This window comes from Myxocyprinus asiaticus, chromosome 28, assembly GCF_019703515.2.
Source record: "Myxocyprinus asiaticus isolate MX2 ecotype Aquarium Trade chromosome 28, UBuf_Myxa_2, whole genome shotgun sequence".
Lineage (NCBI taxonomy): Eukaryota > Metazoa > Chordata > Actinopteri > Cypriniformes > Catostomidae > Myxocyprinus > Myxocyprinus asiaticus.
In genome coordinates, this window is record NC_059371.1 from 43,039,337 (window position 1) to 43,065,433 (window position 26,097).

Here is a 26,097-nt window from a genome sequence, read left to right on the forward strand (position 1 = left end):
TCTCATGCAATTAATTGCAGTGAACTAAATAACTTCAAGAATAGTTTTGTACTGAAAATTGTGATGTACTTGAGAACAGATATTTTCTAGTGTGTGTGAACATAATAAAACATAATACTGTAGGAAAATCTATGAGCATATAATGCAGAAGTATACATGAAAAACATATTTAATATTGCATAAAAATAGTGAAAATTTGGAATATAATGCAAGGAATACGAATTGGCCCTTGAGAAATGTATATTGTTAAAGAAGAAATTACTTTTGAAAATGAAAGAATAACAAATTAATTCAACAGTAATAATATAAAATACAAGGGCTGGAAGAGAAAAATGGAGACTTTATAATTCTAAAATACATTTTTGAAGAAATTGTGGAAAATATTATAGCAACAAATATACATGAAAATTTTTAAAAAGTTTATGAAAAGTTATGCCATTCTTTCATGTGGATAAAAGGGCATAATGAATGCAATAGTTTAGAGTAAAATAACGAGGGAATTAATAGATATTCTAGAAAGTTGAAAACTTTTAATGAGTTAAATATATATCAAAGAAATTTCAGAGAAAATATGCAGATGGAAAATACAATGTAATTGGAGTTTATACACCATTAGGAGAAAAGATTTTTGGGAAGCATATAGAAAGACTACAGTAAAATTTGACTGTGTAGATAAGGAAAAAATATAATCAAATTTGTACCCATATAATCAAAGAAGTTTAAAAATGGGCTTGTGGAAGAAAATTATTTTGCTAAAGCTTGAGTAAAATTGGGAAAAAGGAAAATAAAAATAAACTCTAGTTAATTTATTGGCTAAATATTAAAAGACAGCCCTGGCAAGGTTTAAGAATTATGTAGAAAAATAGGAAATTGTGGGAAAATTTATAATTATAAGATGTAACGGGTGACATTGGAAATAATACATTTGAAAAGTATTATTGTCAAAAGCAGAGAGATATTGATTAGTTAAGAATACAAGAAAAGGAGGACATTAGAACATACAGAATAAGAGCATTAGAATGATTCAATTACAGATAGACTGAAATTGCAATTGAACCATTGATGAGTCCAGTCAGAATGGCAAATAAATGTACTTACTGACTGACGCAACTAACAGCACTGAAGCAGCGGGTGAATTTGGTTATGAGAATGGGAGATTTGGATGAATAAAATAAGTTTATTATTTTGGATAATATTCTTTGAGAAAGGTTTAGAGTACAAACATCCTGAGAGACTTGTAGGAGAAAAACAAGAATAAGAATTGTGAGACCTTATAATGCCACATACTTGATTCAGACAAGGAGGCATACAGTGCATCCGGAAAGTATTCACAGCGCTTCACTTTTTCCACATTTTGTTATGTTACAGCCTTATTCCAAAATGGATTAAATTCATTATTTTCCTCAAAATTCTACAAACAATACCCCATAATGACAACGTGAAAGAAGTTTGTTTGAAATCTTTGCAAATGTATTAAAAATAAAAATAAAAAAAATAAAATCACATGTACATAAGTATTCACAGCCTTTGCTCAATACTTTGTTGAAGCACCTCTGGCACCAATTACAGCCTCAAGTCTTTTCGAGTATGATGCTACAAGCTTGGCACACCTATTTTTGGGCAGTTTCTCCCATTCTTCTTTGCAGGACCTCTCAAGCTCCATCAGGTTGGATGGGGTGCATCGGTGCACAGCCATTTTCAGATCTCTCCAGAGATGTTCAATCGGGTTCAAGTCTGAGCTCTGGCTGGGCCACTCAAGGACATTCACAGAGTTGTCCCGGAGCCACTCCTTTGTTATCTTGGCTGTGTGCTTAGGGTCGTTGTCCTGTTGGAAGATGAACCTTCGCCCCAGTCCGAGGTCCAGAGCGCACTGGAGCAGGTTTTCATCAAGGATGTCTCTGTACATTGCTGCATTCATCTTTCCCTCGATCCTGACTAGTCTCCCAGTTCCTGCCGCTAAAAACATCCCCACAGCATGATGCTGCCACAACCATGCTTCACTGTGGGGATGGTATTGGCCAGGTGATGAGGGGTGCCTGGTTTCCTCCAGACATGACGCTTGCCATTCAGGCCAAAGAGTTCAATCTTTGTTTCTCATGGTCTGAGAGTCCTGTCATGTGCCTTTTACTGAGGAGTGGTTTCCGTTTGGCCACTCTGCCATACAGGCCTGATTGGTGGAGTGCTGCAGAGATGGTTGTTCTTCTGGAAGGTTCTCCTCTCTCCACAGAGAAATGCTGGAGCTCTGTCAGAGTGACCATTGGGTTCTTGGTCACCTCCCTGACTAAGGCCCTTCTCCCCCGATCGCTCAGTTTGGCCGGGCGGCCAGCTCTAGGAAGAGTCCTGGTGGTTCCAAACTTCTTCCATTTACGGATGATGGAGGCCACTGTGCTCATTGGGACCTTCAATGCTGCAGAAATTTTTCTGTACCCTTCCCCAGATCTGTGCCTCGATACAATCCTGTCTTGGAGGTCTACAGACAATTCCTTGGACTTCATGGCTTGGTTTGTGCTCTGACATGCACTGTTAACTGTGGGACCTTATATAGACAGGTGTGTGCCTTTCCAAATCATGTCCAATCAACTGAATTTACCACAGGTGGACTCCAATCAAGTTGTAGAAACATCTCAAGGATGATCAGTGGAAACAGGATGCACCTGAGCTCAATTTTGAGTGTCATGGCAAAGGCTGTGAATACTTATGTACATGTGATTTTTTTCGTTTTTTATTTTTAATAAATTTGCAAAGATTTCAAACAAACTTTCACGTTGTCATTATGGGGTATTGTTTGTAGAATTTTGAGGAAAATAATGAATTTTATCCATTTTGGAATAAGGCTGTAACATAACAAAATGTGGAAAAAGTGAAGCGCTGTGAATACTTTCCAGATGCACTGTATCAAACGATCTGTAATAACAGACAAAACAATTGTGACCACGTAATAAAAACAGTTACACTCGTGTGGTGCGACATTACTGTCGGATCCAATATAGCCAGCACAGCGTAGTTTCAATCTTTCTGAAAATCCTGCATCGAACTGTGCCTTGTTTGTAAACGAATCCGCGGTAAAATGAAGTGAACAAAGGACCAAGTTCTTACTGACGCGGTCTGGAACTTCATTAAAAATAAAGTTCATCCACTCCTAATGTTGGGATCAGAAGGAAGGCAATGCAAAGACTGTGTTTTTCCACAACTTGGCAATGCACAGCGTCTTGTTGTCTTCGGAGCCATCTTTATCGTTTGGTTTCTGCGTAGACCTGTGTTTGCCTCTCTCGTTATTTACCTACTACATGCGTGAATCGGTGGGCGGGACTAAACAGGCAGTGACGTAGAAGCAGGCGTTGATCTTCTGCGGAGGCGGTGTTTAGCCACACTATTACGGAATAAAGTGGCACATTTCACATCCTGTCGTTTTGGCAGATTGGCTTCAATATAAGCTGTTTTTAGACTAACGAGAAAGTTTTGAGTTCTGAAACTTACAGGATGTTTTTATAGTACAATGACCTCTTATATGTCAAAAGATCAAGGGAATTTTGATTTCTCAGTTCATGGCCCCTTTAAGAGTTTAACAAGCATCTCACAGACTCGCACAGGTGTTGAAGTTCATTCATTAATGGGAGAGAAGTCTTTTTTTTTAGCGCATCTGTGCTATTTGTGATCAAAATTAATATTTAATCTGACATTTTTATCTGACTGTAAAGAACAGAAAGGATATTAAAAGACACAAAATCAAGATAGATTATGATGTTTGATGGGTCATTTAATTTATGACCACATGGACAGAAAACAATGTTTCAAATTTCAAATTATCGAGTTTTGCCTCAATATTTTTCGTTAATTTTTGGTTCACGATATATCGAAATTCAATATATCATCCCATCTTTTCTTTACTTTTGCAATATTCAGCTTTTCACAACACTGTGATGTTTGCACACACCTAATTCAAGTGAACCTACTCTCTAGTACAGCGTTTCCCAAACGGGGTGCCGTCAGGCGAGATTAGGGGTGCCATGTAAAAAATCCATCAAACATTTCTAAAATCCAAATATGCACGTAAAATTAACTATTTCATATAATCAAACCATAAAGTCAAGTCATTTTTATTTGTATAGCGCCTTTCACAACACACATCGTTTCAAAGCATTGTGTAGTTTGGTAAAATACGATTGTGAATTGTGTTTAAAATAAGTAATTAAATAATAATTGTATTTATAACCCCAGTGAGCAAGCCGAAGGCGACTGTGGCAAGGAACACAAAACTCCATAAGATGTTGGTTAATGGAGAAAAATACTTAAAACAGACAATTCATCATCATGATAAACACCTGTTACATCTCTCATCTTCATCTGACATGATGTATACAGGTACGTAAATGACAAAAAGGTTTGTAATTACAGTAAATGTGTGATTTAATGTGTACATCTGTCATTTATTTCTGCACATGCAATACATACTTATTAAAAAACACATCTATTAATTTTTGCTTCGTATTTGCTGAATTATGGTTTTTGTAGCTGTTATTTATCATAATAATAACAATAAAAAAAATATTTTAAGAATAACTACTGAAGTGAATATTAATCATGTATTTCATTGAATGCATTCATCTGCTCAACAAAATCACTCACAGTAATGTAATTCTAAACGTATGTAAACCTGGTTCTCCCTTTGATTTAAAGCAGAGATTACTTAGCAGAGATGAGCCACTTCTATTAAAATGAATATGAGAATTTGGAACGCCCAACCAAGGAGCTCCAAGCACCCAACGGTCAACAGATGTAGAAAGGAAGTCCCGCATTACAGGAAAAAGAGCCAATCAACTCGCATTAGCTATACAAGCCGGGAAAATTGTGTTTTTTAGCGTAATTTGAGGTAAGGAATCACAATTAATGATTCCAGTATTATCAGATTTTGAGAATGCACAACATGTCGAAGATCGAGGCGGATGGGCTACAACAGCAGAAGACCACGTCGGGTTCCACCCTCAAAGTTCGACATGTTGTGCATTCTGAGATGCTATTCTGCTCACTACAATTGTACAGAGGGATTATCTGAGTTACCGTAGCCTTTCTGTCAGCTCGAACCAGTTTGGCCATTCTCCTTTGAGAATGTCATCAACAAGGCTTTTCTGTCCGCAGAACTGCCGCTCACTGGATGTTTTTTGTTTTTGGCACCATTCTTAGTAATTCTAGAGACTGTTGTGTGTGAAAATCCCAGGAGATCAGCAGTTACAGAAATACTCAAACCAGCCCATCTGGCACCAACAATCATGTCACGGTCCAAATCACTGAAATAAAAAATGTTTCCCATTCATATGGTTGATGTGAACATTAACTGAAGCTCCTGACCCGTAACTGCCGAGGCTGAGAAATTTTAAGAACCCCTGCCGAGCGAAACTCATTTCACAGTGTGAGCACTTGTAAGGTTTCTCTCCAGTATGTGATCTCTCGTGTGTTTTCAGGTGTTCTGACCGAGTGAAACTCTTTCCAAAGTGTGAGCACTTGTAAGGTTTCACTCCAGTATGAAATCTCTTGTGTGATTTCAGGTTTTGTGAATGTGTGAAACTCTTTCTACATTGTCAGCACTTGTATGGTTTCTCTCCAGTATGAATTCTCTCATGTGTTTTCAGGTGATCTGACCGAGTGAAACTCTTTCCACAGTGTGAGCACTTGTAAGGTTTCTCTCCAGTATGAGATCTCTCGTGTGATTTCAGGTTTTTTGTCTGAGTAAAACTCTTTCCACAGTGTGAGCACTTGTAAGGTTTCTCTCCAGTATGAGTTCTCTCATGTGTTTTCAGGTTTTGTGAATGTGTGAAACTCTTTCCACATTGTGAGCACTTGTATGGTTTCTCTCCAGTATGAGATCTCTCGTGTGATTTCAGGTTTTGTGACTGTGTGAAACTCTTTCCACACTGTGAGCACCTGTATGGTTTCTCTCCAGTATGAGATCTCTCGTGTGATTTCAGGTTTTCTGTCTGAGTGAAACTCTTTCCACAGTGTGAGCACTTGTAAGGTTTCTCTCCAGTATGAGTTCTCTCATGTGTTTTCAGGTTTTGTGAATGTGTGAAACTCTTTCCACAGTGTGAGCACTTGTATGGTTTCTCTCCAGTATGAGTTCTCTCGTGTGATTTCAGGTTTTTTGTCTGAGTGAAACTCTTTCCACAGTATGAGCACTTGTATGGTTTCTCTCCAGTATGAATTATTTGATGCTTATTCAAGTTGTCAGCTGTAATAAATATCTTCCCACATTCAAAGCACATGTGAGCACCCACACCAGTATGTATTTTCTGGTGCTCTTTAAAATAGGACAGGCGTGTAAAACTCTTTCCACAAAAAGAACACTTGTAAGGCTTCTCATTTGTGTGTGTTTTCAGATGTTGTTTTAGGGACTGTGCCAGAACAAATGTTTTACCACACTTATTACATTCAAATGACTTTTCTCCAGAATGACAAAAGAGATGACTCTTGAGATTGCTTGCATATGCAAAACTTTTCCCACACTGATGGCACGTGTATGGTCTCTCTCCTGTGTGAATTCTCATGTGTACATTAAGATTGCTTTTACATGTGAAACTCTTTCCACACTGAGAGCAGGTGAAAGATTTCTTGTCTGCTCTTCTTTGAGGCTTTTTTGGAGAGAAATTCTTTTCAGTCTTTGAGCCACTCAAAGATTTTTCTCCAGTTATGAAATCATGCTGTTCCTCCTCCACTTCATTCAGTTCTTCACGTTCCTCTCTCACTTCCATCAGCTCTACAATGAACACAATAATGAGGGACAAATTTAAATCATCAAATTGAACCATAATTTAATGTGTGTATACAACAAACATCCAGTATTTCTTTATGATTTTTGCTGTGCAAACAATTTATATTTATACCATCAATTCTGACTGATAATTTAACTTCATGATTTTAGTCATTTAGATTAAATGTGAGTCAAAGTTTGGGGTGGGCGATATGACCAAAGTCTTATATCACAATAGGAGTAATTTTAGCATGATATATATCACAACAGTATTTTTTGGAAAATCAATCAAATAAATGTAATATTTTAACCATATTGTAATGCCTATTTTTGAATAATCCAGTTAGAGGTCTGCATTCCTGCAGAACTCCCACAGGACCCGATTAGATTTCTTGTGGCATGAGATAAAATTTCAAGGCAGGAACAGACGGTACTTCCATGAGATGTGGACAGGAGCGGGCGGTCACAGAAAAGCCTGAAAAATCCAATGTGGATCTCTTTTTTTATTTTATTAATGAATGCATGAAAAAAAAAAAAAAGATAATTGTTTTGTTTTTTTTACAACGTAAAATACATGTGCACATAGCTTGTGCATTAAATTATCCAATATTTAGAGCAGGCAGGTAGTCAACAGGGCTTAGAAGAATGACAGAGAAGGGAGCACTCTGTGTCATCAAAGGATGTGAAACTCGGACTAGAAAATGGTCAATTTAGTTTTAGGAAACCAACCGCAGACAAATTGGCGTCCTTTTTACATGTCGTCTGATAATTGCAATAATAGAAAAATAAAACGTTCTTTGTGTATACTTTTTGTCTATTTATATGGCTTTTGTGCTATGTGGAAAACAAATGGTCAATTCCACGAAAATGTCAACCATACCATGAAAAAAATAAAGTTAAGCAAATTAACAAAAACTCTTTGAAGTTGTTTATTTAGGTCTACACTTTACTGTATTATGGTGCTATATATATATTTTTTTTTAGGAAATTGCATTGTTTATCCACTTCTAATAAGGAGCGCAACATTTTCAACCAGCCAGATTTCATGGTTGCAAAAGAGGGGTCAAAACACTCTTTATTTTATCTTTATGTTAACAATAATCATTTTCAAGAAAGATATGATGTATAAGACATATCTAGAGTAATTTTGTCATAACAGCGCATTTTGATTAATTTCAAAGAGACACATTTATTAGGTTGCTACGTTTCAGCACTGTGTCACGTCCATAATGTTTTAGAGGTTAAGTTTATATCACCCAAACAATATTCATTCAAATAAGTTGATACTTTCTGTACAAAAATAACCTTTGTCGATGTTAAGTATGATGAACAAATTGTCTCCCTTCTTTACTTTAAACACCCATAAAAATGTGTTATGAACGTGACCGTGACGGGCACTTCAAATCAAATCATATGGATAATCAGTGGGTGAATAATTGACCTCCGGGCTCCAATGCACATTTGTTGCATGGTGTATTCTGAGTTCTTGTGCTAATTTTGGAGAGAGAGAGAGAGAGAGAGTGAGAGAGTGTTGAATGAATAAATAGGCGAATCTAAGCGGGTGCTAACTTGCATGGCCGGTTTATTTACATCCTACCGTAAAGGACATGCCTCAGTGTTTATTATAAAATGTATACTTGTTTACAGTTCAAATGTGTTTATATGGTTGATTTTGTTAACTATTACTTTAAATAGTCATTGCTAAAATTATTTCAGAGGCATGTTCAGGTTTAACAAGTAAATTATACATTTAGCGAGGGAAAGTTGGTTTGAAGTTCGATATTCGTTGGGCATTTGGTTTCTCTTACCCACACTCTCTGCAGGAGACAATCTTACAAAGCTTTAATTTACACTCTTATTTTAAAGAGAATATAACTGTATTATACAGGCATAAAACATCGTACTCAGAACAGTCAATGCAATCGTTCGTTCAATTTGCATGAAAGTTAAACACATACGTATAAATATAACAAAGTGCTGTATGGTTTATGTATTTAATGTGCCCTCTTTTGGACTAAGGAAAAAACGTCAATTCAACTGACTTTTAATTCGAAATTATTTCGAATTTTGAACATATTTAAGGTAAAAAAATATAATTTAGTTTCTCTGCCCAATTGACAGCTCTGATCAACCATACTAATGGGGAAAACATTTGATTTCATTGATCTGGACCGAGGCATGATTGTTGGTGCAAGATGGGCTGGTTTGAGTATTTCTGTAACTGTTGATCTCGTGGAATTTTCAGGCACAACAGTCTCTAGATTTTACTCCGAATGGTGACAAAAAAACCAAACAAAAAAACATCCGGTGAGCGGCAGTTCTGTTGATGGAAACGCCTTGTTGATGAGAGAGGCCAACAGAGAATGGCCAGACTAGTTCGAACTGACAAAGTCTACGGTAACTCAGATAATCGCTCTGTACAATTGTGGTGAGAAAAATATACTGATATCATTTAAGAGGTCTCTGTGCAACTGGTATAGTGGTCTTTCTCCCATGTTGATAAAACTAATGGTAACAAAGTTATAAGGTCTTTGCCAAATACTACATAATTCTGGAGGTCTATCCCCCTCCTTGACCTACAATTTAAATGATCTCCTGTATGTTAACAAGGTTAAACCCCAGGAAGTCAAGAACACATTCACCCCCAAATTCTCATTGTTCAAAGGATAATACCATTTGGTACACAATGTTTATTCTGTCTGGGTATTTAAGGAAAGTTGGCAAGAAGCTCGGGGAATCTGTAAGCAGATCTCCCATGCTGTACCGCTGCATGTAGTTTTGTCAAGTATGTTTCTTTGACTTGTCTTTTATTTTTAGTAATGCTTGTTTATTCTGATCATGTGAAATTGGCTTTGATTTGAATTTCTGCAACAATGTTTTATATCCTACCTGACAAATAAATTGTTATTATTTTATTTATTCTGAATTCCTCCGAAATCATTACTGGAGCTTTAATATAGGAGGAAGCCATTTAAAGACTCTCAGTTTGAATTTAACTCAGGACAACCAGGTAGGACATCCACCTAGGACAACCGGGTAGGATTTGAATTTCATTAGACCAGGGTAGACCATACTGGAGCTTTAATATAGGAGAAACCACTCAGGACAACCAGGTAGGACAACCACCTAGGACAACCGGGTAGGAGAAAGCCATTTAAAGACTCTCAGTCACTGCTCACCGCCCGTCTTAGCAAGTTGTATGTACGTGACTAAGCGGCAATATCGTCTGAAATGTGAAATTTAAGAATAATAGTAGAGAGAATGATTTATTTCAGCTTTTATTTCTTTCATCACATTCCCAGTGGGTCAGAAGTTTACATACACTTTGTTAGTATTTGGTAGCATTTCCTTTAAATTGTTTAACTTGGGTCAAACGTTTTGGGTAGCCTTCCACAAGCTTCTCACAATAAGTTGCTGGAATTTTGGCCCATTCCTCCAGACAGAACTGGTGTAACCGAGTCCGGTTTGTAGACCTCCTTGCAGGCACATGCTTTTTCTGTTCTGCACACATTTTTTTTTTTATCAGACTGAGGTCAGGGCTTTGTGATGGCCACTCCAATACCTTGACTTTGTTGTCCTTAAGCCATTTTGCCACAACTTTGGAGATATGCTTGGGGTCATTATCCATTTGGAAGACCCATTTGTGACAGAGCTTTAACTTCCTGGCTGATGTCTTGAGATGTTATTTTAATATATCCACATAATTTTCCTTCCTCATGATGCCATCTATTTTGTGAAGTGCACCAGTCCCTCCTGCAGCAAAGCACCCCACAACATGATGCTGCTACCCCCATGCTTCACGGATGGGATGGTGTTCTTCAGCTTGCAAGCCTCACCCCTTTTCCTCCAAACATAACAATGGTCATTATGGCCAATAGTTCAATATTTGTTTCATTAGACCAAAGGACATTTCGCCAAAAAGTAAGATCTTTGTCCCCATGTGCACTTGCAAATTGTAGTCTGGCTTTTTATGGCAGTTTTGGAGCAGTGGCTTCTTCCTTGCTGAGCAGCCTTTCAGATTATATCGATATAGGACTCGTTTTACTGTAGATATAGATACTTGTCTACATGTTTACTCCAGGCAGCTACACAAGGTCCTTTGCTGTTGTTCTGTGATTGATTATATAAAAATAAAAGCTGATTATTATATGAGATATATATATATATATATATATATATATATATATTTATTTATTTATTTATTTATTTATTTATCATTAGAAAAGAAACTTAAAAGTTACAGGGAACTGTTGAGGAGAGGCTCATAGAATATGTGCTTCAGAGGAAGATTTATGAGCGTTCCACAGGAAGCTGGATCTGCTCAAGTTTTGTAAGGTTTGTGTATTACATCTGTTTAAACGAGATATGCGCATATTTGCAGATGGTATATGATATTAGTTTTATTAATATTTGTTTTTTTATCATTAGACAACACGGTTAAAAGTTACAAGTTCATCTGTTGAGGAGAGAGCGAGAATGAAACGAGCACTTTAACATTGTGAGCTCAAACACTTCTGTTGCGGCTCTGATATGCGGACCATTTAAATGAGACTGTGTTGCACACCGGTCTATTTTTGTAGTAACACAATGACATGTAACAACAGAACGAACCGTGTCTGGTCGTTTACATGTCTCAGTCGCTTTACATGCCTCGGATTCTCGGCGCCCTCAAGAAACAAATCAGCCAAACGGGAAAATTTAACGGCCTCTGCGATATATCGGTCGACCACTAGCCTGTACATGGCATATAACAAGTCTACACACCCCTGTTAAATTGCAGGTTTTTGGGATGTAAAAAATTTATCCAAGATCAATCATGACAGATTTTTTACACCTTTAATCTGAAAAATGCAATCAACCAAATTCAAATGAACAACAAACAGAAACTTTTTAGGAGAAAAAATAAAAATAAAAGACTTAAAACACCTGGTTGCATAAGTGTGCACACCCCTCAACTAATATTCGGTTGAAGCACCTTTTTGCTTTTAATACAGCAGCCAGTCTTTTTGAATCTATCAACTTAGCACATTTCGATTTGTCAATTTTTTCCCACCCTTCCTTGTAAAAAAGCTCCAGATCGATCAAATTGGGAGGGGATCTCTTGTAGGGCTGGGAACCGAGAACCAGTTCTTGTTTAGAACCTGTTCCATTCTTTAAAAAATACTGGAATCGGATGATCTTCGTGACTTTTGGTTCCATTAACGGTACTCCTGCATGCAATTTTTTGCCAAAGCGCCTAGAACAGCATCCTGAAATAGTCTTGACAGTGTTTCCAGCAGTGCTGACTCTACAGCGTAAAAACACAGCTCTACCAGTGTACTTGATTCCTGATCTTGAGCCAGCTCTTTTGAATCTACAGCGCGAAACATACAGCGCTTCCGGTATAGTTCGATTCCCAAAAGTATTTTTCAAAGGAGCCGGTTCTTTTGAATCTACAGCCCAAAACATATGGCGCTTCCATTTATAGTCCAGTATACAAGTAATCTTTATACTGATGTGCAAATTATGAATGTCCAACTCGAAATTAAATAAAAACTGTTGAAATATCACAAGCCTGAAGTACGACATTAGGCTACATGACACAGTCTAAACTGTCTCTAGAACTGTTACTGTTTATTTAATGATCAGCTATGAGACTTAAATCAAGCAGTGCAGTTACTGACTAGTATGACAAAGTATAATTAAAGCTACATGAGGATTGTTGTAATAAGTGGAGTTTTATAAAAGAATAAACTAATTCATGAAATATGCCATTATATTTCTTGTTGATTTAGGTTTGTTTATTTAAAATATAGTTAAGATCTATTACTGGATTGTAATTATGTCTCTAAGTCTGCAAACACACCTTATACAGGAATTGTATTATATTTATTTCTGATTTGTTATATCTGCTCTGTAGAAATCTGAAATGATCTCATCATTTGGTAATAGACTGCAGAGGGAAGTAAATACAAAAAGAACTGCATTTCTCATTTTCAAATAGATCTTTTAAAAAAAAGGTACTTAAAAAATTACTGGAATCGTTACTGGAACCGTTAAGGAACCGGAATCGTTAAGAGAAATCGGAATCGTTAAATTCCTTACGATCCCCATCCCTAATCTCTTGTGCACAGACTTCTTCAATTTATTCCGCACATTTTCAATTGGTTTTAGGTCTGGGCTCTGACTGGGCCATTCAAAAAAGTTTTATCTTTTTCTGAAGCCATTCCTTTGTTGACTTGGATTTGTGTTTAGAGTAGGGCTGCTAGATTATGGCAAAAATCATATTCATGATTATTTAACACTCGTTGACTTTGGAAACATCATGCATTTATTGAACTTTTTAAATTTTACTAAGTCTTTTTAACAGTGGATTTCCTTGAACTTGAAATGTAAACTGCACTGGGTAGGGGAGGAGGCTATTGTCATGATAATTATTTTGTTAAGTATGGTAGTCAAATAAAAGAAAGCCTCCATCGCCACCATTTATAGCAGGGATGCTCAAACGTCTATGGAATGAGATCTACTTTTTCATCATGTTATTGCAGCAAGACTTACCATGAACAATAAAGGCTATACATTATCACAATACCAAAATTTCAGTAGTTGTAAGTGGTTTCAAGTTCTTAAGTAATTATTCAAGACTAGTAAACAGTCAGTAATAAAATAACAATAAAAAAAAACAGCAATGAATAGAAATAGATTAAAAATGATAGTACAAATAAAGAAAAAATAAAAGAATTGGTGCTTTTTTCAACAGTTTTAAAAGATTTTAACAGCAGTATCAAGTATTCAAGTAAACATTCAGAATGAAATGCAACATAAAACTATTACTGGTCTTTACTGTATGATTATAATACATGAATACTTTTTAAAGCTACTAAAGTTACTCAGTCAAGAGCAGTGTGTGTGTGTTTTCTCATTTTCTTGTTCTGGTTATTTGATTATTATAATGACACACTACACTAGACAGAAACAGGTCTGTTAGCTTACATTTACACTAATAAGTCTGACATTTTAATACAAATCCGCTTTTTCTCCGCTGTTTATGTTCACTTAAGACATCACTCTCTGTGTTTGCATGAATACCTCACCAAGACAGGCATTTTGGCAGAATTTTGAAATGTATTTGAGAGTTCAGGTGTGCATTGGCGCGAGCATATTCGTAACACGTGTTTGTTCAGCACACACACATATGCTGCCTGTCAATCAAACAGGGCACAGATGTTACTAGATTGCTAGCGAATTATAAAATGACGTGCTCTGGATTACTTTCAACAGCAAAATATGAATATGAACTTTCTAATAAGTGACAAAAACCTAGGCTAATATAACCTGTTATTTTTTCGTTATTGATATGTTAATTAGTCTCCTTGTCCGGTCGGGCAAGTAAAATTCTCTTTCACCTGCCCCTTCAAAAATTGACAAGCGTTAATGTCGAGGCCTGATTAAATGTTGTATTCTACATTTTCAGATAACAATTTTTTTTCTGCAGTATAGCTCCTAAAGTAAATGTCATTGTTTTAAAGGGGTTTTAGATATAATTTTGGAAAACAAGCCAAAAAAAGACTAATCCAAAACATATTTTGTTCCAGTGTATAATGGGCTAAGACTCTCTCACATTTATGTTCACTTCGATCCATCTTTAACTCACAAAAAGCAAACGTTCTTTGCGTTTTGCCAATTTTTTTCATGATACACACAGTGAAAATGACACATATATTATGGATCACTATGTTGCGTGCCATCACGTTATAATCTAGCTTCAGGAAATGCATGCGAGTGACGGGCGTCCCCGTGCCAGAGTGTGCATCAGCTGGAAGAAGATTCAATCTCTTCCCTGGTCACTTCACGCAACTTATAGACACGGCGCTGACTGCAGAGAGAAATGCCAGATTCGGAGTTAATTTTCATAACCCGCTTTCTTATTATTTGAACTTTAATTAAGGATGCTTTTAAGATATGACGCTGGGGAGCGTCGCGTGGCACCATGCAAGGTTCGGACGTGCGAACGGCGAGCTTTGTGCCCTTTGCTAATTTTGATACTTTTTGTGTCATAATTGAGTGAGTTTCGATACACCCTGATCCATAACTGTTCTAGGAAGACAATATGTCAAAGAATTCAAAATCCTCGGGCTCTGGAGACATTAAAGGACACTTACGTGCTCAAGCTGACGCCCCTCCGGAAACCTCGAGCCAGGGAGTCAATTTGGCCAGAGAAGTGAAGGAAATTCTGCGAGAATTGTTGAACGTGTAGGCAATGCTGACGAAGGTCGTTGCTGACTTGGAGGATCTTGCTGCAATACGTTGATCATTCATGGCCATGGAGACGAAATTCACTGAGGTGGTTACAAGAGTGGGGTATGTCGAGAAATGTATCGATTATCTGAAGTCATTGGAGAGGGAATTAGCTGCTAATCCGCAAGCGACCAAGGCGGATTTGGAGCGCGTCTGGGAGAAGTTGGAGGATTTGGAGAATCATACCCGGCGGAATAACGTCCAAATTGTTGGAATTTCTGAGAATGAAGAAGGTTGGGATATGGTCAAATCCTGGACGGGCTCTTTCAGAGTCTGCTCGACATAACAGGCCATAAGCTGGAAATCGAGCGAGCTCACAGGCTCCCAGCTCACCGTTCCGCTGAGGGAGACAGGCCCCGATCAATTCTGGCCAAATTTCTGAGATCATCCGATAAAGATCTTGTGTTACGCGAGGCAAGGAGTAAAGGAAGGCTTTCTTGGAAGAACCACAGCATTTTCTTGTTCCCAGACTTTGCAAATTCGAAGAGAGAAATGTGATTGATTCAAGGAATGCAAGAAACTCTTACATCAACGGAAGGTCGCTTTTGCACTGATGTTCCCAGCCAAACTGAGAATAGATACTAAGGATTGCCGTAAAGTATTTACACGTCCCCGTCAAGCAATGTCCTTCATGAAGTCAATGGACTAATTAAGTTATTTTGTGGTTCTCACGTTGCAGCCAAGTGAACCGACTCACTGAACATCCACTTGATCATCCGAGGAAGCTGTGCGCCTTTTTGTTTCTTTTTGTGCTGGTTCCGCCTAGCGGCTGGAGTTTGTTGTGTGTAGCAGCACTCCTTCGGGACAGTGTTGTGGATGAATCTGCACATTCTTTGTGCTTGTGCCTCCTACTGGTTGGAGTTTGTTTTGTGGAGTGTTTCTTGCAGGACATTGGAGTGATTTTGTCATTTGTTGCACTCATGTAGCAGTTGAACGGGCCAGCTCACTGAACATTCGTTTGACTGTCCGAGGAAACTGAACGGGCTTTTTTGTATGTGTGTGTGTGTACTGGTTCCGCTAGAAGCTGGAGTTCTTTGTGTTTATTCCACCTATTGGCTGGAGTTTGTTTTATAGATTATCTTCTGTTGTGTAATTCCGTTATACAAAATTGGTATAGATACACTGGACTTCAGCAATCTGATGGCAAAGTTGTCGCGGGGGCTCTTGTAGGAGTACATGGACTGTTTGAGTTTAGAGGGATGGACGCAGGTTGGCGCTGTCGTGGGTGGGCCTAATGCGCACGTTTTCATTTTCTGTTTGGTTCAGGGGCAAGTTTGGGGTTTGATTGTTGCACTAATGTGGAATGTGGTCTTTATAATTTTATTTTTGACACAATCTATTTTTTCTAATATGTCAAAATGTCAAATGTCAGTATGAGTGGATTGTGAATGGGTTGGGGCACGCCATATAAAGAAAGCTATTTCTCTTCTTAAACGTAAGAAATATGATATTGTGTTTCTTTAAGAAACGCATCTTTCCCTGCAGGAAGCTGAAAAATTGGGGAAGATATGGGGTGGACATGTTTTCTTTAGTGCTGGCTCAATTAAGAGCAGGGGAGTTGTTATTATGATTGGTAAGCATCTACAATTCAAATGTCTCAAACAGATTAAAGATAAATTAGGAAGAGTCATTATTGTTTTAGCAGAAATTCAGGGGCAAAGGTTGATTTTGGCTAATATTTACGCACATAATGCAGATGATTAGGGCTTTTTTATAGATCTTGAAGGGATGTTGCAAGCCGCTGGCACCCCTCATGATATAAGGACTTTAATCTATTGATGGACTCAGTCCTAGATCATAATGAAGCAAAAGTGTGTAAGCTCCTGTGGCAGCGGGGGCGTGGTCGAGCGTCCGTCCAGAGAGAGAGAAAGCGCTAAAGGTGCATAAACCTGAGCCAGATAATAACTAACACCTGTTTCCAATTGCAGTAAGCTTGGGGAGAGTGCTATAAAAGGAACCACACCAGTGGCAGAAGGAAAGTGTTGCCAGACTGACAGACTAAATAGTGCCGTCACAAGTGTTATGCTGAAAAGCCATTTTTGAGTTTACTGAATTAAAAAGTCTTACCTTGAGTTACAACTCCCCGTTTCCCATTTCCTCCTGTTCCCTATCAACAAACTGCTTCACACTGGTGCCTAAAACCAGGAAAAATTGGAGGAAACACGCCGTCATGGAGTCCTCGTCATTGGCCGAAGTCCAAGTCCCTCGCCGGCCTACACCACACCCACCATCAGGCCCTGCTTGAGCTTCGCCAAGATCAAGATCGTCGCTTCCATGAGATCCTTCGAGCTCAAGCAGAGGACCGGCATGCAATCCAGAGCCTCCTCAGCCAGGAGAAAGCTCCGGCTGCGACCCCGGACACAGCAGCCCCCATTCCTCCACCCACACTCATGAAGATGGAGCCGGAAGATGATCCAGAAGCCTTCCTGGACCTCTTTAAGCATACCGCAGAGATCTGGGGTTGGCCACGTGCCCAGTGGGCGGCCAGACTCATTCCCTTGTTGTCCGGGAAAGCCCAACTTGCAGCTCAACACCTGCCGGTGGATAGTCTCCTGGTTTACAACGACCTAAAGAAGACCATACTGCAGCAGGTTGGCCGCAGTCCAGAGCAATACTGTCAGCTCTTCCATACGATGAAGTTGGAGGGGACCGGCTGCCCGTTTGCCTTCACTCAACGGCTCCGAGACACCTGCCGGAAGTGGCTGCTGGCGGAGGACCGTGACATCGAGGAAGTTGTCGACCAGGTGGTGCTGGAGCAGCTGATCCGTCGGCTACCGAATGGAGCAGCAGAGTGGGTCCAGTGCCACCGCCAAGCGGAGGACCATCTGACGGCATACCAGAGGGTGGAAGAGCCCTCCTACTCTCTCTCCCCTCCCTGTGTTTTCCCCGATCTCTTCTCCCTCCCCCCTCTCCTCTCACTCTGCTCTCTCCCCACAGCCCATCCCAGTACCACGGAGGCGTGGAATCCCGCTGTTGAAGCCGGCTTCCCGTTCACGGGGGTTTGACCCCGCTAGCGACATCGTTGCCTCACCGGTCTCCCCCTCAGGTGGATGTGCCCGCCGACGCAGGTGCAGACATAGTGCCTGGGCCAGCCTGATGGAGTTGCGGGGATCCAGGGCACTTCCGGGATCAATGACTGTGGTCCGGATCCCAGACACTCCACGGGCTGCCCCCGATCGGGCTGGAGCATGAACCAGACCACTATCCACCAATGTCTGGTTCAATACTAGGCTTTGGGCACAAACAAAAGTGTGCGGGTGAAGTGTGTGCATGGGGATATTCACAACTACCCTGTAGTGACCCTCGTTATCAAATTTCGGGTAAAAAAAGCATAGAGTGGATGCGGCAGTTAGTTCCCGCCTCACCCTTCCACTAATTCTGGGAACTAATTGGCCTGAGTTTGAAAATGTGTTAAAGGGAATATGTGCAGATGGGTTCTGCAAGAAAGTGGCCAGATGTGAAATGTGCGATGTTTTGGCAGGGGAGGTGGAGCCGGGGCCTTCAGGATGAAGTGGAGGAGGGGGAGGCTTCAGCCCTCCTGCCATTTGGGGGTTTCCTGAAAGGGATTTCCCTCTAGAGCAGTTGAGAGACAAAACCCTCAGGCATGCCCTTGACCAAGTGAAAGTCATTGATGGTCAGCGTCTCCAGCCAAACGTCGCACTTTCATATCCTTATTTTGCCATAATAAAACAGCGGTTGTTGATGCATGCTCAAACAAAAGAGAATACAACCCATCTGTTAATACCGCAGAGCCGCCGGGAAATGTTATTCCAGGCGGCTCACTATAATCCGATGGTGGGTCACTTAGGGGAGAGGTAAACACTGAACCGACTAATGGCCCATTTTTATTGGCCAGACATTTGCAGGGATGTTCGCAGGTGGTGTGCGGCATGCCATGAATGTCAGCTGGTGAATCCACCAGCCATCCCAAGAGCGCCATTGTGCCCCCTTCTGCTGATCAAGGTCCCCTTCGAAAGAATTGGCATGGACCTCGTCGGGCCATTAGAGCAGTCAGCATGCAGACATCGCTTTGTATTAGTCCTGGTGGACTATGCAACGCGATATCCGGAAGCAGTGCCTCTGCACAACATCTCAGCATGCAGTGTTGCGGAGGCACTCTTCAAAATAATCTCCCGGGTGGAGATTCCAAAAGAAATCCTCACTGATCAAGGCAGTACATTTATGTCACAGACACTCCGTGAGCTTTACAAATTGTTGGGTATTAAGTCGATTCGCACCAGTGTTTACCATCTGCAAACAGATGGGTTGGTGGAGCGATTTAATAAAACCCTAAAAAATAAGATTCGTAAGTTCATGCACGAGGATGGTAGAAATTGGTATAAATGGCTCGATCCCGTTATTTGCAGTGTGAGAGGTCCTGCAAACCTCCACAGGGTTTTCCCCATTCGAGCTGCTGTATGGGCGGTGCATGCGCGGCATGTTCAATATCATACAGGAAGCTTGGGAGGAGGGACCTTCAAACAGTAAGAATGAAATTCAATACGTTCTTGATCTTAGAGCAAAACTCCACACTTTGGGGCAACTAATGCAGGAGAATTTGGTCTAAATCCGAAGCTTTGTCTCTGACAGCGTGCTGCCCAGTAACGGCTTTTCAGCCGGGCACCTTCCAGTGGCCCAAACAGGGCATTAAGTATTTGGGCATTTTATTCCCAGCAAATTTGTCCGATTTAGTTAATTTTGACCCCTTATTAAAAAGGTTTTTGAGCGATGTGGGCAGGTGGGCTTCATTACATTTATCTATGATTGGGAAGGTTAATGTTATTTAAGTGAACTGTATTCCAAAATTCAACTACCTGCTACGATCTCTCCCTGTAGATGTCCCCCTCTGTTATTTCAAGCAATTTGATAGCATAGCGAAGTCCTTCATTTGGAATGGTAAGCATCCCATATTACATTTCAATAAGTTACATAGACCGATTGACAAAGGGGCTAGGCCTACACAAGACTTATTTTATTATTATGCATTCGGTCTCAGACATTTGACTCATTGGTTGCTTCCACCTGAGAGAGCCCCTTCCTGGTTTTGTATTGAACAGGAAGTTCTTGCCCCTATTTTGCCATTGCAAAGCCTTTCTATTAAACTAACCGGAAAAGTTAAGTTACACCATTATCTCGCATTTGCCCGTAGTATGGACAAAAGTGTTCAGTGTGTTTAATTCTGACATTTATTAAAATTTTGCCTTGAGCATATGGCTGAACCCAGAATTATGTATTAATAAGTCCCCTTTCTGCTGGTCAGAGTGGATTGTGAGAAAGGTTAATACGCTCGGTGACCTATACGAGAGTGGAGTGTTGAGGTCCTTTGAAAATATGGTTCAAGATTTTAGGATTCCCAGATCTCAGTTCTTTAGGTCTTTACAGCTGTGCCACCTGCTCTTTACTATTTTTGGGAGCTGCATACACCCCTAAAGCAGCAGATACTCTGGAAGTGGTGATTACTGTTTTTGGAAAAGGTCATGAGGCATCAGTGTATTACTCCCTGCTAATTCAGAGTATGGGGGACAGAACTTCAACTTCTCTTAAGAGATTATGGAAGAAAGATTTAAACTTGGTATTAATGTTTATAATTGATTCCGTATTTTATGTGGTGTTTGTCTTATGAATGGAATCAATAAAAATTACAATGCTGGGGTGTTTCATTGCGAAACGGAATGCAGCACAATAATCGTTTTATCTCGATTATCTTGTTTTCGTAATCGTTGGAAGCCAAAATTGTTATTGAAAATAAAATACGATTAATCGCCCAGCCCTAGAGACGAGAGACCAGACCTTGCCAGATATTCTTGCAACTCATTTAACATTGCTGTAGAACCCTTGGTAGACTCCCTGAACAGTTTTCTTCATTTTTTCATCAATTGTCGATGGGCGCACTGTCTCCTGATTGTTATCTCATCACAATGAGGTCCTGCACATTCTTTGTAAACTCTTTGTGGACAATTGGCTTAAGCAGTAAGATGCAACCAAGAAGATGCCAAGAAAATCCTACAAAAACAGTTGATTTTTATTCAGGGTTAATCAACATCACATAATTGGTGATGAGAGAGTTTGAATGAGATTGGTCAATTCCAAACAGAGTCATATGGCACATTATAAAAGGGTGTGCACACTTATGCAGCCAGTTTGTTGTCTTTTATTTTTTCTCCTAAAAAGTTTCTGTTTGTTGTTCACTTGAATTTGGTTGATTGCATTTTTCACATTAAAGGTGTACAAAGATCTGACATGATTGATCATGGATTAATTTTTTACATCTCAAAAACCTGCAATTTAAAAGGGTGTGTAGATTTTTTTATATCTTCTGTATTACAAGTGATTATCATCACACAACATTTTATGAAATTTTTCTGCTCTGTGTTTGTGAACCTACACCACAGATGCTGCACCTGTTTTAATAAGTTTCTCTTCATTTTCTTGACTTGTTTGGGTGTCGTCCCATTCTGAGATGTTTATTCAAGGGTTTTCCTGAGTCAAAAATGATTGAGTAGCACGAGTGATCCCACTAGACGCTGTCCTGTAAATATTAAGAATCTTGCTGAACTCATGCACACTTGCGTGCTTCAGAGAAAGTGCACGCAACGCTCACATGAAACACAGATGCACGTGTCAGATGAGAAGCAAATTAAACGTTACTGAAGTGCTGAATGCAAGATTAATATCACTGAGTTTGCTTGGGCGGCTGCTGAATTTTTTTTACAATACAACTTTATTTTTACAGCACATTTTAAAACAACTTCAGTTGACCAAAGTGTTCAGAAAGTACAGACTATTCATATAAGACACATAACAACATATGTCCATATAAACCCTGTTCATGTTTCTTAAATTCTCTCAGTCTCACGTGAAGCCCCGCCCACTAATAGATAATCCCACACAGCGCACTCGGATATTTACATATCACGATATACACGATATATAAAATCTCTATCGATTGACACTTTATATTGTCGCCACGATATGTATCGTCATGTCGCCCAGCTCTAGTCACAGAATGAAAGTCATACATGTTTGAAATATCATGTGGGTCAGTACATGCACATTTTTAAAAGACAACTGAGCACTAAAACTAAAATAAAAACAGCAGGGAACTTTTTAGTTTGACCTGTGAGTGATAAAACTGTCTTTCTTGTATCAAACTCGGACATAACAGAGGATTGTCATGAAAATATAACACAACATTGAAGAAAGAAACATACCTGCAGGAATAAAATCATCATCATCTTCATCACTCTGTTCTTCCTCTGCTGTGGTTTCTCCTCTCATCTTCATCATGTTCCTGCAGTCCAGTAGCTTCACTGAACACATCTTCACTGGTGTCTGCAGCATCTGCTGTTCATCATCATCTTCATCACTCTGTTGTTCCTCTGTTGTGTTTTCTTCTTTTATCTCCTCCTGCTTCACTTCAATCTTCACTGGTGTCTGCAGCATCTGCTGTTCTCCAGTGTGAATCACATCCACCTGCTCTCTCATGATGAACATCTGAACACAAAACATCATCATTATAATGGACTGACATTCATCAAACTCTAAAACATTATTATATGATTATACACAAGAACAGATCTGTTCTTTCAGAAATGGTATAAATATAAATGTGTGTTTGTTTTTTCTTCCTGACTGCAGGAATATTTTAACAGATTATATATAAATGGGAGAGAAATACTAGTTTTTGTGTGAACTTTCCCTTTAATTTTTCAGGGTATTTTGTCAACTTTAAACTGGTGAGCATTGACATGAACTCATAAAGGGAAAGTTCAACCAAAATGAAAATTCTGTCAATATTTACTCGCCTTCATGTTTGTATGTTAGTCTCAGTCACCATTCACTTTGAATATGGAAAAAAGATGAATGAAAGTGAATGGTGACCGAGAATAACATTCAGCCTAAAATCTCCTTTTGTGTTCCACAGAAATAAATTCATGTGGGTTTGGAACAACAGGAGGTCAAATAATTATGACAGAATTTAAGTTTAAAACAAAACAGTCTTTAAGAGTGTATTGACAGTTTTGAAATCTATTCATTTTTTTGTGACGCAGAATCTTCTACAGGATCACGTGAGTATCAGAGTCTAAATGAACAAACACTTTACAAAATATGAAAGTGATTATTGTGAAGTTGGTCGAGTTGAAGTAGTCAATGTAAAATAACTAAAAGGAAACAGCACTCAAACTTTCAGCTCTTCTTCTTTTTGTTGTTTTTTATTGGCGGTTCACATTCTTAGATTGTGCTTTATCTACTGTGAGTAATGGATCAGAGACTTTCCTACTATAAAAATTACATCAATGATGAAAATAAATTCAAATTATATTAGTCTTTTTCTGTGAGACAGCACAAAAAAGAAAGAAAAGATGACTGAAACAGGCAAATTACTAGCAATGCATATACAGTGTCTTGTACAGTGTGAACTTTAAAAATACATCTTTTAAAATTTTGGGCCTTTATCGCATTTCAAGCCTTTATTCGGAAAACTGCATTCAGCGCCTTTACTATATTAAAGAACCAAAGAGGACCATTATAGTTGTGACCTCAACACCCATGACCCCCCACCCCCAAAATGGTTTGGTCCGTCCCCCCAGTGTTCAAGACATGGTTATGGCCTTGAGTCTGAAAAAGTATTTTTGTATCTTACATCAGTTTCAGTGAACTCGTTTACATTCTGCAGATCTGTTTGCCTATTAAGTATTTTAGAGGTACTGTAGATGACTCCCCTTGCAAAAATTGGGCCACTGATCATTTTTACATGCAAATGAGCTTTGTGGCAATCTTGTGGCAAATTGTCCATTGTTGCCAAAGGTGTGCTGCAGGTTCACCACTACCGGTGAAGAGCTGCAAACTTCTGGCAAACATTTGCAGAGAATCACAAGCTCATATTCATGTGGGAATAATGAGTGGAAGATCTGTGGCAAGTTTGCATCTTGTTTGCCAGAACTAGATTTTTTTTTTAAGGGTCGCTCGGGCTTTCAAGAAACAGGAAAAATTCCCGACTTTAAATAAATAATTACACGTGCAGGATGTTTGACTTGAAGGGATGTGCATGCAGATTTCAGATATAAAATCGGTGATTAAATGAGCAAAGTTTACTCACGGAAATGAGGTGATTTCCTATTAAGTCAATGTTTGGGTATAGCAATATGATGGCACAGCAGGCCCGGTTCCAGATCAAAATCACTGAGGGTGCTTCTGAAAATAGTGGGGGTGCTCTGTATAAAGTGGAGATGTACCATAATGACAAATTTTTTAATAGATTAAATCATGTTTAAATGCTACTTGAACAACGTAAAGAAAAGCTTGTTTTTTTAATGTACAAAACATTTGTTGCTTCGTTTTTTCCTCCATGATCTGTCGCTGAAGATGACAGCAAAATGCTGCCCCTGCAGATTAGGACATACTGATTTGCAAAATCATACACATTTATACGTTTTGATGCAGCATTTTGTGCATTCACAAAATGCAAGGATCTTTGTGTTGTGCTGGGATTCAAGAAAATCTGCCAATTTACAGTATTAGTCTTACATATTCAATTGAGCAGGGTTGTGCAATTATTTTGGTACTGGGGCCACATCAGCCATAGTGAGAAGGGAGAAGATATTCAGTGTCAACTGTCCAACATCTCGGTGATGCTGACGAAGGTTGTTGTTGACTTGGAGGATCTCGCTGCAATACATCGATCGATTACGGCGATGGAAACAAAATTCTCCGAGTTGGTCACAAGCTCGACAAGATGTTGAGAAACGAATCGATTATATGGAGTCGTCAGAAAGGGAATTATCTTGTAATCCGTCTGCGTCCAAAACAGACTTGGAACACATTTTGGAAAAACTTTAATATTTTGAAAATATGAGCCAAAGGAATAACATACGAATTGTAGGAATTCCTGAGCATGAAGAGGGCAGAGATATGGTGAAATTCCTGAACGAGCTCTTCCTGAGTCTGCTCGTCATAACAGGCCATAAATTGGAAATCGAGCGAGCTCACAGAGTGAGCTCGGAGATCTGCTGAAGGAGGTCAATTCTGGCCAGATTTCTGAGATCATCCGATAAAGATCACGTGTTGCGCCAGGCGAGGAGCAAAGGAAAGCTTTCTTGGAAGAGTCACAATATTTTCTTGCTCCTGGACTTTGCGAGTTCGACAAGAGAGAAACGCGATCGGTTCAAGGAATGTAAGAAACTCTTACATCAACGGAAGATCGTTTTTGCACTGATGTTTCCAGCCAAACTGAGAATAGACACCAGGGACAGCAGCCAAGTAGTTACATGTCCCAAACAGCACTCTCCTTTATAAATACATTGGAGTGAGTAAGCCATTTGATGTTTCTTATATTAGTGGACTGACTCGCTGTTCAGTAACTCAATTGTCTGAGGAAGCTGGGCGTCATTTATGTATTTATTTTTTGCGTTGGCTCCGTCTAGTGGCTGGAGTTTTTTTTTGTGGCATGACTCCTTCAAGAAACGTACGTTTTGACGGAAGATCGCTTTTACACTGAAGTTCCCGGCAAGATTGAGAATGGATCACTATGGATAACCGCAAAATATCTAAATGCTCACATAAGGGACGTCTTTTATAAAGTTGATGGGCTGAGTAAGTCATTATGTACTTTTTTATGCGGTCTCCGAATGAGTTTGGCTCTTGATCATCCGAGGAACTGGGATGCCTGTTTTGTTTCTTTTTGTGCTGGTTCCGGCTGGAGTTTGTTTTTGTGGAGTATTTTTAAGGGACATTAGAATGATTACGTCATCTGCTGCACTCATATCAGCCAGCTCACTGAACAATTGTCTGTCCGAGGACACTGAACGGCTTTATATCAGCTGGAAGTTGTTTTGTGGAGGAACACACCTTCAAGACAGTTCTGTGAATGAATCTACACGTTCTTTGTGTTTATTCTGCCTGTTGGCTGGGGTCTGTTTTACAAAGTATTTTCTCTTATGTAATTTTGCCTCACAAAATTGAGCAATCCGTTGGCAAAGTTGTCGCGGGGGTTCTCGCATGCGTGCATGGTCTCTTTGAGTTTAGAGGGATTGATGCCGGTTGGCGCTGTCATGCGCAGGGTTAAAGCGTACATTTTT

The 26,097-nt window shown here is 39.3% G+C and overlaps 1 protein-coding gene and 1 pseudogene across 1 annotated transcript in view; one reads left to right on the forward strand and one right to left on the reverse strand.

The window, feature by feature from the left end:
• Positions 1 to 26,097, forward strand: part of LOC127418577 (zinc finger protein 721-like) — a 620,351-nt gene that overhangs the window by 99,718 nt on the left and 494,536 nt on the right. The gene's annotated exons all lie outside the window — the stretch shown is intronic.
• Positions 5,283 to 26,097, reverse strand: part of LOC127418584 (zinc finger protein 883-like) — a 154,593-nt pseudogene continuing 133,778 nt past the window's right edge.